This window comes from Gorilla gorilla, chromosome Y (assembly GCF_029281585.2).
Source record: "Gorilla gorilla gorilla isolate KB3781 chromosome Y, NHGRI_mGorGor1-v2.1_pri, whole genome shotgun sequence".
In the NCBI taxonomy this organism is placed as follows: domain Eukaryota; kingdom Metazoa; phylum Chordata; class Mammalia; order Primates; family Hominidae; genus Gorilla; species Gorilla gorilla.
Window position 1 is genome coordinate 19425248 of NC_073248.2, and position 20350 is coordinate 19445597.

Below are 20350 nucleotides of genomic sequence, written 5' to 3' on the forward strand. Positions count from 1 at the left end.
CCTGCTTCTCATAATAAAGTAATCATCCAGCCCTCCAAAAGAAGTGGGAGAACAAGACTTCCCTTGTTGGCAGCTGAAATGGGACTTTACAGTATTAAAATTATCAAAGCTGCCCAGTCATTAAAATGCGACAGTGTTTAGAAGGAAGCACTTTTGCAATGGATTCCTATGAGGGTCTTTCCCTGTGAACTGGGAAAAGTTTAGTGTGCAAGTCCTTGAGCCAGACACAGGAAACCCTAGGCTGACTGGGAAAATGGAAGTCAGGAAAAGAAGAGGTAAGTGTGGAAGCCACATGAAACCCAACATCAATCCATTCCAATCTCATTTGGCTCTGGGTATGAAAGCCCTCAAATCGGAAATTTGCCAGGTTCACCCCAATTTGCACTCCAAATATTCCTTGCATGTTGGAGTATGCTCACATGAACACTGGGCCATGGTGTGGACTGCTTGTGCAGTTAAGGGAATGCAAGGATGGAGTTGGAAGTGCCTTCTTTGTTACCTGTCTTCATTTCTTTGCAGGTGAAGTTGTGGGACCCCATCCACCCCTCAGAAGATTTTATCCTCACTCCTATCTGACCTTATTGCTGCTCAAACTCTGTTTCCCAGAAGGAAATCCCAAGACAATGGAGGAGGGCCCCTTCATGTTGTGAAACACCTGCTCAGCTGGGAACTGAATTCGAGGTAAATTCAAGGGGCACTGTGGACAGGACTGTTAATGTCTTTCCCAGGGTTGGCCACAGGAAAATGAAACACTGGGAGACGCCTGTTTTTCTTGGTGTAGTGTGCTCCTCTTCTTTCTAGAAGGGTGGCTTTTTTTTTCTCAGGGGGAGGTGATTTGGATGCCAGCAGGTCTCAATTAGCTTCCCACTTCACTGCGGATTAATGATCCAAAGAAAAATAACGAACACAGAGCCCCGCAGCCGAAGCAGAGCCACAACCACAGGCTACCAAAAGGTTGGGAGACTCAAAAAAAAGAAGTGCTGAAGTGTGTTAGCCACATTCCTTTAAGCCTACTCCACTTACAGGCACATTCCCCCCTGCCCCTCCCCCCCCCCACACACACAATGCCACACAGACACACTCAGACATGACCACTCCCAACACTCTTACAGAAACATACAGCCAGCAGCTCCTGAGGCTGCATGGTTCTGCAGGAAGACCTACCAGGGAGAGAGCAACCCCCGTTAAAACAGGAATGCTGTATCTAGAAATCGCAGTGGGGCCAGTTTCAAAAAGATTTCCCCCTGCAAAGTCTAGGCAGGCCTGAGGAATCCTGTAGATCCTTTTAGATCCTTAGGAATTTCGTGGTTTATTCCTGGGGCTGTTCTTGACATTTCTTCAGGCTGGCTCATGTCTGCCCCCTCCTGCGATCATGGGACTATCCTGCGGATTCCCACAGATAAGACAGGCAAGAGTCCACAACCGACACTCCTCCACGGAGGTCTCCTTCTCCGTCAAGATGCAGGGACTTGTCACTACGCAACGCTGACGTTCATATTGACGCTAGCCAGAACTCACCATCAGGCCTCCTGCCCTGAGACTAGCGCATGTGCATTCCTTAGGCAGGTCCAGGGAGCCTGACTGTCGGAGCTGTAAGAGCTGAAGAAGAAGATGGTTCAGGCAGAGGCAGCCTGTTACAGGGAAAAAGGCTGACTGCGAAAACCCATTGCGGGACCCTAAACGTCTCGAACTCAGGCCCATTTGGGTCGTCTACATGATCTGGACCTGCTGCGGGAGGAGGCATTTCAAGACTGTGAGGTGGTCGCTGGAAATTGCTTTTCTGACTCCATTCTGGAAAGAGGCTATGTACAAGAATCCGGTCCCACTGGGACTGGAATATAGTCTGGTGTGTTGTTGCAGGTTCCTTAGGTGATAGAATCATACCTGAGACCGCATATGCGGATGTCCGCGAACGACAGCCGGCTCTTGCCCTCACTGCCTCCCTTCATTGTGGGACTGGCAGGGACTCTCTAGGAAAGACAACAACGACGGCAAAGGCAAGTCCAATGTGGAGCCGTGTTCTCACACCTTGGACTCGCCTCCCACTGGTGCAGATGAGGTTGAGACAGTGTCTTAGAGGACGTCAATGGCGATGGCAAGCCTGGAAATGGTGTCCAGTAGTGCTGCTGAGGGGCCCTGTGGATTCCCCAATGAAAGCAAAGAAAAATCAAAGCTCCTCTGAGAGAACTAGCTGCCTTTTCCTAAAGTCCAAGTTCCACCTCCCGGGTTCATGGCATTCTCCTGCCTCAGCTTCCCGAGTAGCTGGGACGACAGGTGCGTCCAACCACGCCCAGATAATTTTTTGTACTTTTAGTGGAGATGGATTTTCACCGTGTTAGCCAGGATGGTTTAGATTTCCTGATCTCGTGATCCACCCGCTTCAGCCCCCACAAACTGCTGGGATTACAGGCATGAGCCACCGCACCTGGTCAAAATATTTTCTTTTAACAGGTTTTAGGATTTGATAAAACCAAAAAGATAGGAGCCTACATCTTTGTAAACCCTAACAAGATTTTTCTACGTATTTTCCTTATAAAATAATGAAGCTAATTTTTAAGGAGAATGATTATAAATTTAATTTGATTTAAATTACTTGAATTTTCTTGCTGACTATACCTAACCTTTTACACAACATTAGCAGCCAGATTGAAAACAGTAAAAAAAAGTGAAATTTTTAACAATATATTTAATCTGATACATCTAAAATATTGTTTTAACAGGTATTCAGTATAAAAATTCTAATAAGATATTTTACATTTATAGCTTGTATGACATCTTTAAAATCTCATCTGCTTTTTAAATTTAAATCATATCCCAGTTCAGACTGACATCTTGCAAGTGTCAATGGCCCAATGTGGTTTAAGGTTCTGATTTTGACAGCATTTGGAAAATACAGAAAAGTAGATGTAAAAACATGTCTAAAGTCATGCCCACCAGAGCCAAACACCATCAGTGCTTTAATCTACTTCAGCCAGACTTTTTTCCTGTGTGCATACTTCTTTGGTGGGTGCTATACATGGTTGAGATTGTACTCTGGGTTCAGATTTGCACTCTGCTTTGTGGTTGATTCAGATCCACAGCTGGTTTGAGGGCCACTGGACTAATGGAAGAAAGAGTCAGTAGACCCCACTTTAGTCCCAGTTATGCTGTTATGTTGTCACTTATTAACCTATAGTGGCATTTGTTCTTTATCTGTAAAGCGGAGGGTTTGAAGTGTGTGCTGGTTGTGCTGTTATGTAATCACTTATTCATCTATATTGGCATTGAATGTGAAATCAGCTTTAACCAAAGTCCAGTGAAGACCTCTGTGCCTTTGCACTTAGAGAGTAGAAGAAGACTCCAGTATTTTCTAGCTTAAACTCTACTATTGGTTTTCTTTTTCCTCTAACATTTTTTCATGAGCACTTTCAAAACATAGAAAAGTTGAAACAATTCTAGCTAACACTTATATACCACCTAGATGGCACTATTGTATTTGTATTATACTTGCTTCATCATTTTTATCTGTTCATTCATTCATCTATCTTACTGTCTTTGTGTATTTCAAAGTAAATTGACGACACCTGTGCTTTCCCCTAAGTATAATCTTTACTTTTAAACCAGACATCTGCCCTCTTACACACCTGACCACACTTCTCTGTCTTAATTTGACCTGTTACTTTTCAATAGCTGAGAAGTTTGGGCTTATAGATGATCAGTTTGCAGAGGCTTACCCTCAGCATATCAAGATTGAGTCTTTAGAAATAAAGCCAAATGAATATAAAAGAGAAATAGAAGAGCAAATTGGGAGAAACATGTCAAAAGGTAAGTTTTATCTTATTACTCTTCACAAGTTTGTCTTCTAAAGACTTAATCTTAGGTCTATCAAAAATATCTAGAACTTTTACTACAGAATGTGATAGTACACTGTTGTGCATATTTTTCCCACGACATTTGTTTATGCCTTTTGAGTGAGTCCTACAGATACAGTGAATGAGAAAAAACTATAGATGAAATAAATAGAACATATTTGGACAACATATTTGGACACAGCATTAATGTTGGGCCTAGCTCTGGAGAAATAATTTGTTACTGTTCTTATAGTGTAATAGTTGGAATTTTAATTTTTTGATCAATTTGCCATTGAAGTTTTTTTAAGATGCCAAGATAACAAAAATTCAAATGGAAGTGAAAAGAAAGTATGAGAAGGAATTAGTTGTGTTCGAGAATGATTTTGATAATGCTTGTCAAGCAAAATCTGAAGCCCTCATTCTTTGTGAAAAGAGTATCCCTTAGATAAATGAAAAGCACCATGAGGTGGTATTTACAAATATTTCACTGGGTGGCTAATTCCTGCAGCTATCAGTAGGTTGTCTCAAGATCCAGGAACAAGATTGTACAAGTGATGGAACAATGCCCCAGGAGTGCCATAGGGACTGGAGCCAAGAGTGCAAAAGAATCAAATAGAAAGAAGGATGGACCTTGAAAAGGATACACATATTTGCTTCCTCTGAGACTGGTGAAAAGGCAAGAATTGCAAAGATGAACAGTCAACTTGGGATAATGAAAAACACACCCTTGAAAAGCTCCATCTACTCAGACTATTTAGAGGGATAGATCATGAGTTGTAGGAACAGCTTGGAGGTGCAGACTAGCTCATGTGGGTAAGGGAAGAATAGCTCCTTAAAGCAGAGAGGACTGATCACCTGTACTGAGGGCCCAACTGTGGTTGGGCTAGCCTGGAATTGAGAGGAACCAAACCACATACTTGTAGGTGAGTTTCCTGTTCTAGCTCTGTGGAGGAATTGTAAGTGTCTTTCTCTCCTGTCCCTTTCACTGAGGGTGGAAAGATGGAGATGCTTCAGAAATGGAGGCTTGCAGAGCCTAATTTGTTTTAATTGAGAAAGGCAGCCTATTTAATTGAGGATTCTGGGGCTCTCTTGGGTAGTGAAGGGAAGCAGAGGAGACGGCAGGTGGCTGCTAACCTGGGAGAAAGGGAGGGTTCAGTGGCAGTCTCAGTGATCAAGGACCAGATCTGGAAAGACTGGCAGGTGGAAGAATAAGGATGGCCCAAGAGTACAGAACTGCAGAATGAGCATTCAGGTGGAGACTGGAAATCAAAGACAGCGTGCTGCCATTGGAGGCAGCCATGGAAATGAGCAAGAGTGAAGATCCCTGGGGTAAAGCAGTCACCAGAGCCACAAGGGTCATCCATGTGGCCATTTGACATCATCAGCAGGAAAGTAACTGGATAGGACACGAAGAGGATGAGAAGTGGCAGGGAGTCCCAAGTTGGCAAGTGGGATTAGATCTACTCCTTTAAAAAATCTTAGTCCTTTTCCAAGGGTATGTCTCAGAACAGACTGGATTTACTGCAGTATTTCCAGCATACATACAGAATGGCTGCTTCCAGACATTAACAGTAGGAAGGCGTCCCCCTAGGGTCCACTCTTGCTTAGGGCTTCTCACTGAGACCTAGTTATATAATGTGAGGGGCACCCCTCTAAAATTTTGTATAGCACTTCTGTGAATTGGGCTTGCTTCAGCTATAAAAATGAGTTTTGGAAGCACAGATCTTCAAGGTGATTGAAATGTTTTTAGACTAATAACTTCATCTTCAAGATAGTTGACTGACTAGATTCCTGTGTATTTAACTGCAAGTATCTGAAAGCTTTGAGGAAGACTGCCAGCCTCATAAAAAGCACCATGTTTGTATTTCCTCACCTGGAATATCAACCACCTTCTCTCCCTGATAAAAGCATAGTGTCATTCAAAGCTAGTGAAAACACAACAGGTTTAAACGAATATACGTCTTCCTTGTTGGAATGCAAGGTTTCAGCCTTATTCAACTAGTTATTCTAGCTTCATAATATTTACTCCTCCAAATCCTGTTAAACTACATTTCCATATATTCCTAACATGCCTTCTGGAATGTATACTACTTAGTTCTTTAACATCTCAGTCCCTTATCCAAATATATATCAAATATATATATATAAAATATATCATATATATCAAATATATATATAAAATATATCATATATATCATACATATATACACACATACGTACATATATATATACAGTCATGGATAACACTGCAGGACCCTGTCTCTCTCTCTGTTCATATATATATATGGAATTGAAATACATATATATACACACATATGGAATTGATATACATATATACACACATATGGAATTGATACTATGGTGATTTGAAGTCTCACTATGGACACTATAAAGACTATTCTGTTTTTAAGTATTTGGAATAGTTAAGAATAAGTATGGTTAAGACTAAATTATGATTGATTTGAAGTCTCACTATGAAGACCATTCTATTCTTAAGTATTTGGAAGTCCTGAATGATACATCTATCTTTTGCTCTCTCTTTGAATACTTCCATATTCAATCAATGGTCCTTGTTTTTCATGGTTTTCTTGTTTTGTTTTGTTTTGGTTTTGGTTTGGTATTGGGTTAAGAGACAGGGTCTTCCTATGTTGCCCAGGCTGATCTCAAACTCTTGGGCTCAAGTGATCCTCCTACCTCAGCCTTCTGAAAAGCTCTGATTACAGGTGTAGGCAACCACACTTGGCTAAAGCTGATTCATTATTAAGCGACAAAAGCAAATATTGTAATGTAAATATATATGGACTAATTAATTGAACCCCAGAGTTAGAAATAGCATTATAGGAGATTCGGGTACATAAGTATACTTTCTTTTCTTTTCTTTTCTTTTCTTTTTCTGAGATGGTGTTTCACTCTTGTCGCTCAGGCTGGGGTGCAATGGTACAATCTTGGCTCACTGCAACCACTGCCTCTGGGTTCAGGTGATTCTCCTGCCTCAGCCTCCTGAGTACCTGGGATTACAGGCATGCACCACCATTCCCAGTTAATTTTGTATTTTTAGTAGAGACAGGGTTTCACCATGTTGTCCAGGCTGATCTGAAACTCCTGAACTCAGGTCATCCACCCACCTTGGCCTCCAAAACTGCTGGGACTACAGGCATGAGCCAAAGTGTCCAGCCCATAAGTACACTTTTATTAGTTTGTAACTAATAGTATCATTCTTTCATCCCAGAATTGATTTTGGCCATTTATCACTGTAACTATTGTTTAAGTGTTAATTATCTACCATGAGAAACCACTTCCCTCTTGAGGCTCTCCCACTTCCCTTAGTCAGAGACTCTCCCACTCTTCTCAGTCAGATGCCACAGCCCCCTGGTTCTGCTGGTTTTAATACACTGTAACCAGGCCAGTTCATGAAATACGCTGAGGACTTCTGGCTATTTTCTTCTATTTCCCAGCAGTAATGGTCATTAGCAGTTTTCATCTGTTAAACTAAAAGCATGTCACATGATGTTTTTCCTAAATTTGTTAACTCAGTTATTATGGTTCATTTACTTTATTCATGTATTTGTTTATTTATTTATTTATTTATGGCTAATTTCTGGACCCAGAAGCTCCAGAAAAACATAACAGCATGAGTGAGGACTTAGAAGATGGGAGCAGAGTACAAAGTCTCTTGAGGAGAGCTATGACAGAAAGCTCAGGAGCAAAATTCTAAAGTAATTGTTTGGCACTTTTAAAGAAGCAGTATGTATAAATTAAGTTGGTAGAAGTATAACAAAAACTGAGGAAGTAGTCTATTATTAATATCTTATGCACTTTAGTGTTTGAAAAAATATATATGTCTATCAATAGCCAATACTTTCCTGCATCTGAGTTAAGGTAGTTTTTAAAAGATAAGCTATAGAGAAACACACCCTCTTTTCTTGTTACTCATGGCATCTCTAACATTTGTTGAGGGCTGTAACTTGCTTTAACTTTCAGGGCACCTTGTGACTTGCTCAGGTTGCATAGTTGATAAGCAGCAAAAGTTGAAATATAATCACTTTTAGTCACCTTTTCCTCTATCCCACTCATACTGGCACAAAGATGGGAATATCTAACAATATATAAATTATACATAGTTGTCATAGTATTTGTCAGTGTCCATGTGCCTTGTATTCCTTTATGATTCTGCAAAGTCAGAATCAAAAGAGCTAAAATTAATTATGTGAGGAAAATGTGATATAGGGAAAGGAAAAAATAGACTACTTTTGTTATTTTGGCTTTTCTTTACTCTGAACTTTTGTATCAGTGAGTAATATCTCAGTGCTAAGATACTATGTACTTGTGGTAATTTTCAGTGGGGGTGATAGCATCTGACACATAAAAAGTGCTCAGTTAATATTTGTCATAAATGTGTCATGAGGAAAGGACTCACGTGCTCTGGGCATTTATGTGGCCTATTTTTATTGCCTTCCTCATAATTTACCATCAATATTCCATTACATAATACTTGCAAACACTTGTTGAAGTTATTCTTCATACAAATTTTATGTTTTTTATTGGACAGTTTTTTTTAATCAATTCTGAAATGATGTATTTTACCCACATTCTCTGTGTCTGTTTCTATACTAAAATAGCAAACCTGGAAAGTTCTTTACTGAAATTTTAGGAATAAATGAATTAAAGTATGTGTGTTAATTTATACTGTTGTGGAGCTAGTGAACTATTTGGTATCATTGTTACAGCTTCCACAGTCTTCATGGGGTCTGTCTGGCTTTGGTGCTTCTCATATGACTTTGGCGAGTGTTGGAGTTTGGAAACTGTTCACCACAGGAGTGTTTATTTGTCCTCTTGGAACCAAAAGGGCAGCTTGTAACCGCTTGGAAAGAAAAGCGAAAATTTGAAAATGTGCCTTTGGGTATTGCTAATTCAGATATAATGCTCTTGGCACATGTTTCCCAGGACTGTGCTTAGTCCCTGGGCACAAAATTTGTTACATTGGTTTGGGGTTGGCAGATACAACAAGTGGATTGGAAGTGACTGTCTAATTATCATTTGGGATTGAGTCTGTTGTGTGCTCTGTAAATTTAATTTTCTTCTGTGCTCTTTGGGTCAGCTGAGACCAACTGAAAAGTGATGCTTTCAGTAACCTCATAAAAACACGACCCTCCATTTTGTGTGAGTAAGCTTTATAGCATCAGCGCAACGTTTTACTGGACATTTTATGTTGTTCGGGAGTTAGATCCCTGGATTTAGCACTAAGGGACTTTGAAGTTTACAGAATGTCTTGTTCAGTGCCCTCAGTTGCAGCTCTGACATAGATTATCTGCATTGATAATGGTCTTTACATAAAGATAACTGAGGAACTCATATTTAGTCGTTCTGATTCGCATGTATCAACTTCAACTAAAGGAGGACCACATCATTAGAACTAATGGACTGATTGAAGATGAAAAGAAGAATAAAGGTGATGTTTGAGTGGGGAAAGAAGCTGTATTTTTCAGTTCTGATAAAGTTGATTAGCTTCCCAAGTTGGGTCTGTTCCTGTCCTGTATTCTGAAAAAATATAGCTTATACTCCATTGTTCCTACAAAATTACACATTTTTTTGTAATTCTAATTATAAAAAATTAAAAACATTGTCTTCACTGAGTTTTGAGAAACCCTTATGTTTAATATTATATGCATTCAGAAAGGCCTGTGATTTATCCTGGATATTTTACTCAACTTGATTTCAAGATATTTTGATAAATGCGTAAGTGTCCAGAAGTTGGCAGCAACTTATTGCCTCTGGTACATATTACTCCTAACCATGAGATACTTTATTTTACACTTACAAAAAAGTTTAACTTCTCTGTCCCATGTGGCATAGTTTCTTATCTCATTGGCTTCTAATGTATTTTTTATTTATAATATTTTACTTGATATATAACTTCCTGAATTCTTGTATGTATTGGCCTGAGACTGGAAGATGAGTAACTTTTCAATCTTCTGACATTCTACATTTCAATGTGTCTCTAGGAAATTGCCTATAATGAGAAGTAAATTTTTGGTAGAAATTTCAAATAGATTCTTGGAAGTGAACCAAGGATGGGTACTCGATGTTGACCAGACACCCTATATGTGACTTCACCTTTTACTACTATCTTGTGGAGACTAACTGTTCTTTTATGGGTTAGTACCATCAGCTAGGTAATAAATTATACTTTGGTGATATGTCTACAGAGATTCATGACAGATGAAATGAAAATGACAAAATAATAACTTTAGTACAGTAACATTATTGACTGTTACAATATAATAACAGACAGATCTTTGTCTTCAAGGAAGTTAAGAACTGTGGGTATTAGGGCCTTATGCTCTGAGCAGATGGTGTAACTCTGCTTAACATGTGTAGCAGGTGGAATTTCATGACATACATGGCAGATGCAGTATTATTTCTCACTTGCCCATGAAAGTTTTAACTCCTACATATGCTATTTCATATTTTAAAATAATGATCATTAGGTGTGGCATACTGGCCATGAATGTTAAACAGCTTTTATATTAACTAGGAAAACATTGTGGTGTTTAATGGGCTCTTTATTTCAGGAAAAGCTGTTTGTTTGCAAGGGGAGCTCCTAGTTATTAATGCAAAAAAGGAGGAACTCAATCAATCTGTAAATTGTATGAAAGAACTTAAGGTAATTGTTAAGCATATTGTTTTTCGAAATGGATTTTAAGCAGTATATGAAATTTTAGTCATACATAATTTATCCCAAGTCACCTGTCTTTCCTTCAGCAAATCATTTGTCATGTTTTGAACAGAGTTTCACAGTTCTAGCAAATGTAGATGGGCCATGCTATCTCACTGTTGTGACTGTCACTCCCTTAATGATATACAAGATTGAGCATATTTTTGTTTGCTTACTGTCTGTGTATCTTCATTGATGAGGTATCTGCTCAGCTCTTTACCCATTTTTAGTTGGATAGTCTGTCTTATTGTTGAGTTTCAATATTTCTTTGTGTATTTTCAGGGCAAGTTCTTGCTTAGATCTGTATTTTGCAGATATTTCTTCTCAGACTGGCTTATCTTTCTGTTTCCTGAAGATTTTATGCAGAGTGTAAACTTTTAATATGAGAAGGCCTACATTGTTAATTATTTTTTCTGTTATGGATAAGCTTTAGTGTCTTATGTTAAAACTCATGACCAAACCCAAGGTCACATAGGTCTCTTTCTGTGGTTTCTTCTACAAGTTGAATAGTTTTACACTGTAAGTCTCAGAACTATGTTGAGAAAAATTTTCTGTAAGTTATAAAATGTGCCATCTCTGTTCATTTCATTGTCTGCGGTTTCCGGTTAATGGTCCCTTCATCATTTTCAGCAAAAAACAAACAACAACAAGAAAACCCAGGATAATAGGCAGCATTTCAGTTGGAATTTCCAAAATGATGGCACTGAACAATCTGAAGTCTGCTTTTATTTAGTGCCCCGGGCCAGTCAGAAAAGAATGCACAGCTGCCTCACCACGACTACCTGGGTCCTGCAGTTCTGCCGGCAGCCAGCACGGGGCACATGAGCCTGCCTTTTCTGACCCTTGGAGGACCCGCGTGTTCAGCACATGCCACCTGAGGATGAGAGAGCTCCATTCTCCTCAGCACAGACTCCAGCCACACTGCCTCACTCCAGGACAGTTGGAGGCAGAGATAAGTAAAAACCTTCCTCTAACTTCTGAGGATCAGGGACCCACTAGAAGGGTTTTGTGTGGAAAATTAGAAACCAAAAAAAATTCCTATGGCTCTAGTGCACCCCAAGGACTTTCCCCACACCCAAGGTGTGGTGACCACAATGCCAGGTGCACGCCATGACCTCGTGACACAAATATAGCATTTGTCACACAATTATAACACCTACAATGGATATACAACATCTTTAAACAAATATATCACCCATAATACAGTTGTGACACTTGTAATACTAATGTAACACCTGTAATATTGATCTGACACCTGTAATACAACTGTAAGACTCATAACAGCAATAAAACACTCAGAATACCAATATAGCATCTGTAATACAAATATAATCACCCTAATACTGATCTACCACCCTTAATAGAACTCTAACTCTCATAACACCAATGTCGATTCACAATACAAATGAAACATCCGTAACACTGATGTAACATCTATAGTGCTGTCTTGACACCTGTAATACAATTGTAACACTCACAATACCAACATACCACTCATAATACCAATATGGCATCAGCAATACAAATATAACAACTTTCAAACTGATGTAACAACTTTCATATTGATCTAACACATATAATACTATATAACACTCCTAATACCACTGTAACATTTGTAATACAAATAGAACAACAATAACACTGATGTAACACCCATAAATACTGATGTGACACCTGTCATACAGATGTAAGACCTGTAATACTGACATAACATTCCTACACTTACAAAGGCACTTGGTTTCACAGCTTCCACTGAGCTGGATTTCGCTCCTATAATGAAGTTTGATGTTTTTGTCTCTGCTTTAGTGACATGGTATTGACATGGTTGTTTTTATTGAAAAGGAGTTTACTTCCCAATAGTTTTATACCTCTAGGAAACCTGAAATAGCAGTTAGTATACTTTATCCTTTCTCCCAGATTCCCCACTGGTTGTTGCTGTGCCATATTTGCAGCTTCATTCAAAATATCCCACTGTGTTTTACAAAAAGGAGAAACACTGTCCCAAATTACCATCATGTAGCTACCAAATCAGGAAATACAGGGTTAGTATTGGTAATTGTAATGGCAAAATATTTATTTACAAGCACAAATTTAATCCTGTCACTTTCCTGATTTAATTTTGCTAATGGTTGTGAGAGGTGAAGCCACCTGGACTTCCTGGGTTGAGTGGGGACTCAGAGAAGTTTTCTGTCTAGCTAAAAGATTGTAAGTGCACTAATCAGCACTCTGTAGAAACACACCAATCAGCGCTCTGTGTCTAGCTAAAGGTTTGTAAATGCCCCAATCAGCACTCCATAAACACGCACCAATCAGTGCTCTGTGTCTAGCTAAAGGTTTGTAAACACACCAATCAGCACTCTGTAAAGCAAACCAATCAGCACTCTATAAAATGGACCAACCAACAGAATGTGGGTGAGAACAAACAAAACAATAAAGGCTGGCCACCCCAGCCAGCAGCAGCAACCTGCTTGGGTCCCTTTCCATTCTGTGAAACCTTTGTTCTTTTGCTCTTCATAATAAGTCTTGCTGCTGCTCACTCTTTGGGTCTGCACTACCTTTGTGAGCTGTAACACTCACCACGAAGGTCTGTGGCTTCATTCCTGAAGTCAGCAAGACCACAAACCCACCAGGAGGAACAAACAACTCTGGACACGCCACGTTTAAGAGCTGTAAAACTCACTGCCAAGGTCTGTGGCTTAACTCATAAAGTCAGCAAGATAACAAACTGACCGGAAGGAATAAACTCCAGACACATCTGAACATCTGAAAGAACAAACTCTGGGCACACCATCTTTAAGAATTGTAATACTCACTGCGAGGGTCCAAGGCTTCATTCTTGTAGTCAGTGAAACCAAGAACTCACCAGAAGAAACCAATTCTGGACACATTTTGGCGACCCTGAAGGGACACTCACCAAGCAGTGAGTATCATGAGACCCCTTTCACTTGCTATTTTGTCCTATTTTTCCTTAGGATTCAGAGGCTAAATGCTGGGTACCTGTTGGCCTGTTAAGAGCAACTAGCACGGCCACCAGACTAAAGACTTGGGTGTAAGGCTTTCTGGGACAAGGCTCTCTAACAAACTCAGACTCTTCAGAGTTGGGAGTGTTGATTTGCCTGGAACCAGCTTCTGCTTTTCCTGTACTTCTGGGACGAGCCGCAGGTCACCAGAGAGGAAAGCCATTCAGTTGTGGGGTCCCAACAAGTTGATTGACCCAGCAGCCATGAGCAGAACTCTCAAAGTCATGTCGCCCAAGCGAGACTCGCCCATCTATCCTATCTATCATGATGCCTGCCTCCTGGGTCCTAATGCTTGTCAGACAAACTTCCTCTTGCCATTCTTCTCCTAGGTTAGTCCTGCTTCTTAAAACCACTCCTTGTCACTGGTGTTTTCTAGTTCATCCTATAAGAATGATTTCTAGTATAAACTTCAGGATGCTGTTACCTTCTTTAGCTACCCAGGCTCACCAATCACAAAGACATAATTTTTGCCCAAAGCCCCATCATGGGTTGGGGTTACTATCTGGAATTTTAGGATCCTTCCTTAGACTAGCAGGTCTAAAAAAAGCAATGCCTGAAGCTAGGATATGGGGAGCTTCACAAATGGTATCTTTCCTATTCATATGAGGACAAAAAGCATCACTCTTCCAACTCTAGAGATCCCTTCCCTTACTCAGGGTATGGTCCTCCACTTCATATTTGGGGTGTAACATCATTGTAGGACAGTTGTAAGGTCCCAATACTAACAGGAGAATGCTTAGGACTCTACAAGGTTTTCAAGAATGTGTCAGTAGGAGCCACTAAATCCAATTTTTCTTGGTCCCCTTTGTGGTCAAGGAGGACAGGAAAGGGTGCAGGTTTTTGAGAATGTGTCAGTAAGGGCCACTAAATCCAACCTTCTTCAGTCCTCTTTGTGGTCTAGGAGGAAAACTAATGTTTCTGCTGCTGCGTCAGTGAGTGCAACTTTTCCAATCAGCAGGGTCCGGGGACCATTGTGGGTTTCTGGGAAAGAGGTGATTCTGCTGCTGGATCAGTAAATCAATTATTATGATCAGCAGGGTCCAGTGACTGTTGTGGCTTCTTGGGCAAGAGGTGTTTCTGCTGTTGCATTGGTGAGCACAACTATTCTGATCAGCAGGGTCCAGGGACAATTGTGGATTCTTGGGCAGGGGGAGAAACAAACAAACCAAAACTGCTGGTGGTTTTGTCTTTCAGATGGGAAACACTCAGACATCAACAGGTTCACCCTTGGAATGCATCCTAAGCCACTGGGACCAATTTGACCCACAAACCCTGAAAAAGAGGTGGCTTATTTTTTTCTGCACTATGGCCTGACCCCAATATTCTCTCCCTGATGGGCAAAAATGGCCACCTGAGGGAAGTATAAATTACCATACTTTCCTACAGCTTGACATTTTCTGTAAGAGGGAAGCAAATGGAGTGAAATACCTTGTGTCCAAGCTTTCTTTTCATTGAAGGAGAATACACAACTATGCAAAGCTTGCAATTTACATCCTAGAGGAGGACCTCTCAGCTTACCTTCATACCCAGCCTCCACTAAACTCCCCTGCCCAGAGGGAAACAAGCAAAGAAATCTCCAAAGGACCACAAAAACCCCCAGGCTATCAGTTATGTCCACTTCAAGCTGTAGGGGGAGGGGAAATTGGCCTAACCTGGGTACATGTCCCCTTCTCCCTCTCTGATTTAAAGCAGATCAAGGCAAACCTGGGGACGTTTTCAGATGATCCTGATAGGTACATAGATGTCCTACAAGGGTCTAGGGCAAACCTTCAATCTCACTTGGAGAGATGTCATGCTAATGTTAGATCAAACCCTGGCCTTTAATGAAAAGATTGCGGCTTTAGCTGCAGCCTGAGAGTTTGGAGATACCTGGTGTCTTAGTCAAGTAAATAATAGAATGACAGCCGAAGAAAGGCAAAAATTCCCAACCGGTCAAGCAAGCCATCACTTGTATGGATCCCCACTGGGACCTTGACTCAGATCATGGGGACTGGGAGTCATAAATATCTATTGACCTGTGTTCTAGAAGGACTGAGGAGAATTAGGAAAAAATCCCATGAATTATTCAATGGTGTCCAGCTTAACTCAGGGAAAAGAAGAAAATCCTTCTGCCTTCCTTAAGAAGCTATGGGAGGACTTAAGAAAATATACACCCCTGTCACCTGACTGACTCAAGGTTCAGTTGATTCTAAAAGATAAATTTATTACCCAATCAGCCACAGATATCAGGAGAAAGCTCCAAAAGCAAGCCCTGGGCCCTGAACAAAATCTGGAGGCATTATTATTAGTTTGAGACAAAGTTTTTCTCTGTTGCCCAGGCTGGAGTGCAGTGTCACCATCTCAGCTCACTGCAAGCTCTGCCATCTGGAGGCATTATTAAACCTGGCAACCTTGATATTCTACAATAGGGACTGAGAGGAACAGGCCCAAAAGGAAAAGAGAGATCAGAGAAAGGCCACAACCTTAGTCATGGCCTCAGGCAAAGAAATCTTGGTGGTTCAGAGAGGGCAGAAAACGGAGCAGGCCAATCACCTGATAGGGCATTTTACAAGTGTGGTTTATAAGGATATTTTAAAAAAGATTGTCCAATGAGAAAAAAGCCACCCCCTCATCCATATGCACAATGCTGAGGCAATTACTGGAAGGCCCACTGCCTCAGAGGGCAAAGGTTCTCTGTCCCAGGAGCCCACAACCAGATGAACCAACAACAGGACTGAGGTTGCCTCAGGCAAGCACCAGCTCATGTCGTCTCCATCACTGAGCCCCGGGTACATTTAACTATTAAGGGCCAGGAAATTGACTTCCTCCTAGACACTGGTGCAGCCTTCTCAGTGTTAACCTCCTGTCAGAGATGACTGTCCTCAAGGTCCGTTACCATCCAAGGAATTCTGGGACAGCCTGTAACCAGGTATTTCTCCCACATCCTCAGTTGTAATTGGGAGACTTTGTTCTTTTCACATGCCTTTCTCATTATGCCTGAGAGTCCCACACCCTTATTAGGGAGAGATATATTAGCCAAAGTTTGAGTTATTATCTACATGAATATGGGGAACAAGTTACCCATTTGTTGTTCCCTATTTGAGAAAGGAATCAACCCTGAAATCTGGGTACTGGAAGGACAATTTGGAAGGGAAAAAATGCCTGCCCCATCCAAGTGAGGCTAAAAGACCCCACCTCTTTTCCTTATCAAAGGCAATATCCCTTAAGGTCTCAAGCTCATAAAGGATTACAGGATATTGTTAAACATTTAAAAGCTAAAGGCTTAGTAAGGCAATGCAGCAGTCCCTGTAACAGCCCAATTCTAGAAGCACAAAAACAGAACCATCAGTGGAGTCTAGTGCAAGATCACAGACTCATCAATGAAGCAGTAATTCCTGTATATCCAGTTGTAACAAACCCCTACAACCTGCTCTTTCAAATACCAGAGGAAGCAGAATTGTTCACTATTCTGGACCTCATTGGTGCCTTCTTCTGTATTCCCCTACACTCTGACTCCCAGTTTCCCTTTGTGTTTGAGGATCCCACAGACCACACATCCCAACTTACATGGACGGTCTTGCCCCAAGAGTTTAGGGACAGCCCTCACCTGTTTCACTGGGCACTGGCCCAAGATCTGGGCCACTTCTCAAGTCCAGGCAATCTGGTCCTTCAGTATGTGAATGATTTACGTTTGACTACCAGGCTGGAAGCCTCATGCCAGTAGGCTACTCTAGATCTCTTGAACTTTCAAGCTACTCAGGGGTACAAGACCTCTTGGTTGAAGGCCCAGCTTTGCCTAGACCAGCTCAAATATCTAGGTTTAATCTTAGCCAGAGGGACCAGGGCCCTCAGCAAGGAATGAATACAGCCTATGCTGGCTTATCCTCACCCTAAGACATTAAAACAGCTGTGGGGGTTCCTTGGAACCACCGGCTTTTTCCAACAATGGATCCCTGGATACAGCAAGATGCCCAGACCATTCTATACTCTAATCAAGGAGACCCAGAAAGCAAATACTCATTTAGTAGAATGGGACCTGGGGCAGAAAGAGCCTTCAAACCCTTAAAGCAGGCCCTAGTACAAGCTCCAGATTTAAACCTTCCCACAGAACAAAACTTCTGTTTGTACATCACAGAGAGAGCAGGGATAGATCTTGGAGTCCTTAGTCAGACTTGTGGGAGAACCTCAAAACCAGTGGCATACCTAAGTAAGGAAATTGGTGTAGTAGCAAAAAGCTGGCCTCACTGTTTACATTTGGTTGTGGTGGTGACTGTCTTAGTGTCAGAGGCTATCAAAATAATACAAGGAAAGGATCTCACTCTCTGGACTACTCATGACGTAAATGGCAGACTAGGTGCCAAAGGAAGTTTATGGTTATCAGACAATCGCCTGCTGAGATACCAGGTGCTACTCCTTGAGGGGCTGGTGCTTCAAATATGCATGTTTTGGCCCTAAACCCTGCCACTTTTCTCCCAGAGGATGGGGAACCAATCGAGCATTACTGCCAACAGATTATAGTCCAGACTTATGCTGCCCAAGATGATACCTTAGAAGTCTCCTTAGCTAATCCTGACCTTAACCTATATACCAATGGAAGTTCATTTGTGGAGAATGGGATAAAAAGGGTAAGTTTCTCCATAATTAGTAATGTAACCATACTAGAAAGTAAGCATCTTCCCCCAGGGACAAGAACCCAGTTAGCAGAGCTAGCATCACTTACCTGAGCCTTAGAACTGGGAAAGGGAAAAAGAATAGATGTGCATACAGATAGAAAGTATGCTTATCTAATCCTACATGCCCATGCTGCAATATGGGAAGAAAGGGAGTTCCTAACGTTGGAGTGAACCCCCATTAAATACACAAGGAAATTATGGAGTTATTGCATGCAGTGCAAAAAACCCAAGGAGGTGGCAGTCTTACACTGCTGAAGCCATCAAAATGGGAAGGGGAGTGGAGAGCAGTAGCTTTAAGTGGCTAGCAGAGGCATGGAAAGACCAGCAGAAAGGAAAGAGAGAAAGAGACAGAAAGTGACAGAGAGAGAGAGAGAGAGGAAGTGACAGAAAAAGAGGGAGTCAGAGACAGAGAGAGAGAGAGAGAAAGTCAGGGAGGAAGAGACAAAGAGGGACTCAGAAAGAGAGAGAGAAACAAATAAGAAGTCAAAGAGAAAGAAAGAGAGATGGAAGTAGTAAAGAAAAAACAGTGTACCCTATTCTTTTAAAAGCCAGGGTAATTTTCTGTCTACCCAGCCAAGGCATATTCTTCTTATGTGGATCTTCAACCTATATCTGCCTCTCAGACAGTTTGCAAGAAATAACAAAATCTGTCCTTACGCTACAGTCCCAAATAGACTCTGTGTCAGCTGTGACTCTCCAAAGCCACCAAGGCCTAGACCTCCTCACTGCTGAGAAAGGAGGACTCTGCACCTTCTTAGGGGAAGAGATTTGTTTTCACACTAACCAGCCAAGGATAGTATGAGACAATGACCGGCATTTACAAGAAAAGGCTTCTGAAATCATACAACAGATTTCAGACTCTTATACCAACCTCTGGAGTTGGGCAACATGGCTTCTACCCTTTCTAGGACCTATGACAGCCATCTTGATATTAGTTGCCTTCAGGCCCTGTATTTTTAACCTCCTTGTCAAATTTGTTTCCTCTAGGATTGGGGCCGTCAATCTACAGATGATCTTACAACTAGAACTGAAAATGAGCTCAACTAACAACTTCTACCGCAGGCCCCTGGATCAGCCCACTGGTCCTTTCACTGCCCTAAAGGGTTCCCCTCTGCGGGACATTACAAATGCAGGGCCCCTTCTTTGCCCCTATCTAGCAGGAAGTAGCTAGAGCAGTCATCGCCCTATTCCCAACAGCAGTTGGGGTGTCCTTTTTAGAGGGGGTATTGAGAAGTGAAGCCAGCTGGACTTCCTGGTTCGATTGGGGACTTGGAGAACTTTTCTGTCTAGCTAAAGGATTATAAATGCACAAATAAGCACTCTGTAGAAACACACCAATCAGCACTCTGTGTCTAGCTAAACGTTTGTAAACACGCCAATCAGCACTCCGTAAAATGGACCAATCAGCAGGATGTGGGTGGGGACAAATAAGGGAATAAAAGCTGGCCACCCCAGCCAATAGTGGCAACCCACTCAGGTCCACTTCCATGCTGTGGAAGCTTTGTTCTTTTACTCTTCATAATAAATCTTGCTGCTGCTCACTCTTTGGTTCCACACTAACTTTAAGAGTTGTAACACTCACTGAGATGGCCTGCAGCTTCATTCCTGAAGACAGCGAGACCACAAACCCACTGGAAAGAATAAGCACCTCTGGACATGCCACCTTAAAGGGCTGTAACACTCTGTGTGAAGGTCTGTGCCTTCACTCTTGAAGAGAGTAAGACCATGAACCCAGAGGAAGGAAGAAACGCCACACACATCTGAACATCTGAAGGGACAAACTCCAGACATATCATCTTTATGAACTGCAACATGCACTGTGAGTGTCTGTGGCTTCATTCTTGAAGTCAGTGAGACCAAGGACCCACTGGAAGGAACCAATTCTGGACACAGTTTCCCACTGAGCTTACAAAAAGGACCATAGAACTCAACATGGCTGCCAACCCCAAGTGGTCCTTCCTATTGCCCTCTCCCATTTAGTGTGCTCAACTGCTTGCAGCCTTGTCTGCTCCCACTTTTGGGGTTCTTGGGTGTCTTAGGGATTTTATGTGCATTTGCAATCCATTCACCCGGTGCCCATCCTTACCTAATTTATCTAATTTTCTAAGGGTTTGTCCAACTGAATCCTTAAAG

General features: G+C 41.5%; 1 pseudogene; it reads left to right on the forward strand.

The window, feature by feature from the left end:
• Positions 1 to 20350, forward strand: part of LOC129530205 (centriole and centriolar satellite protein OFD1-like) — an 812440-nt pseudogene that overhangs the window by 204845 nt on the left and 587245 nt on the right.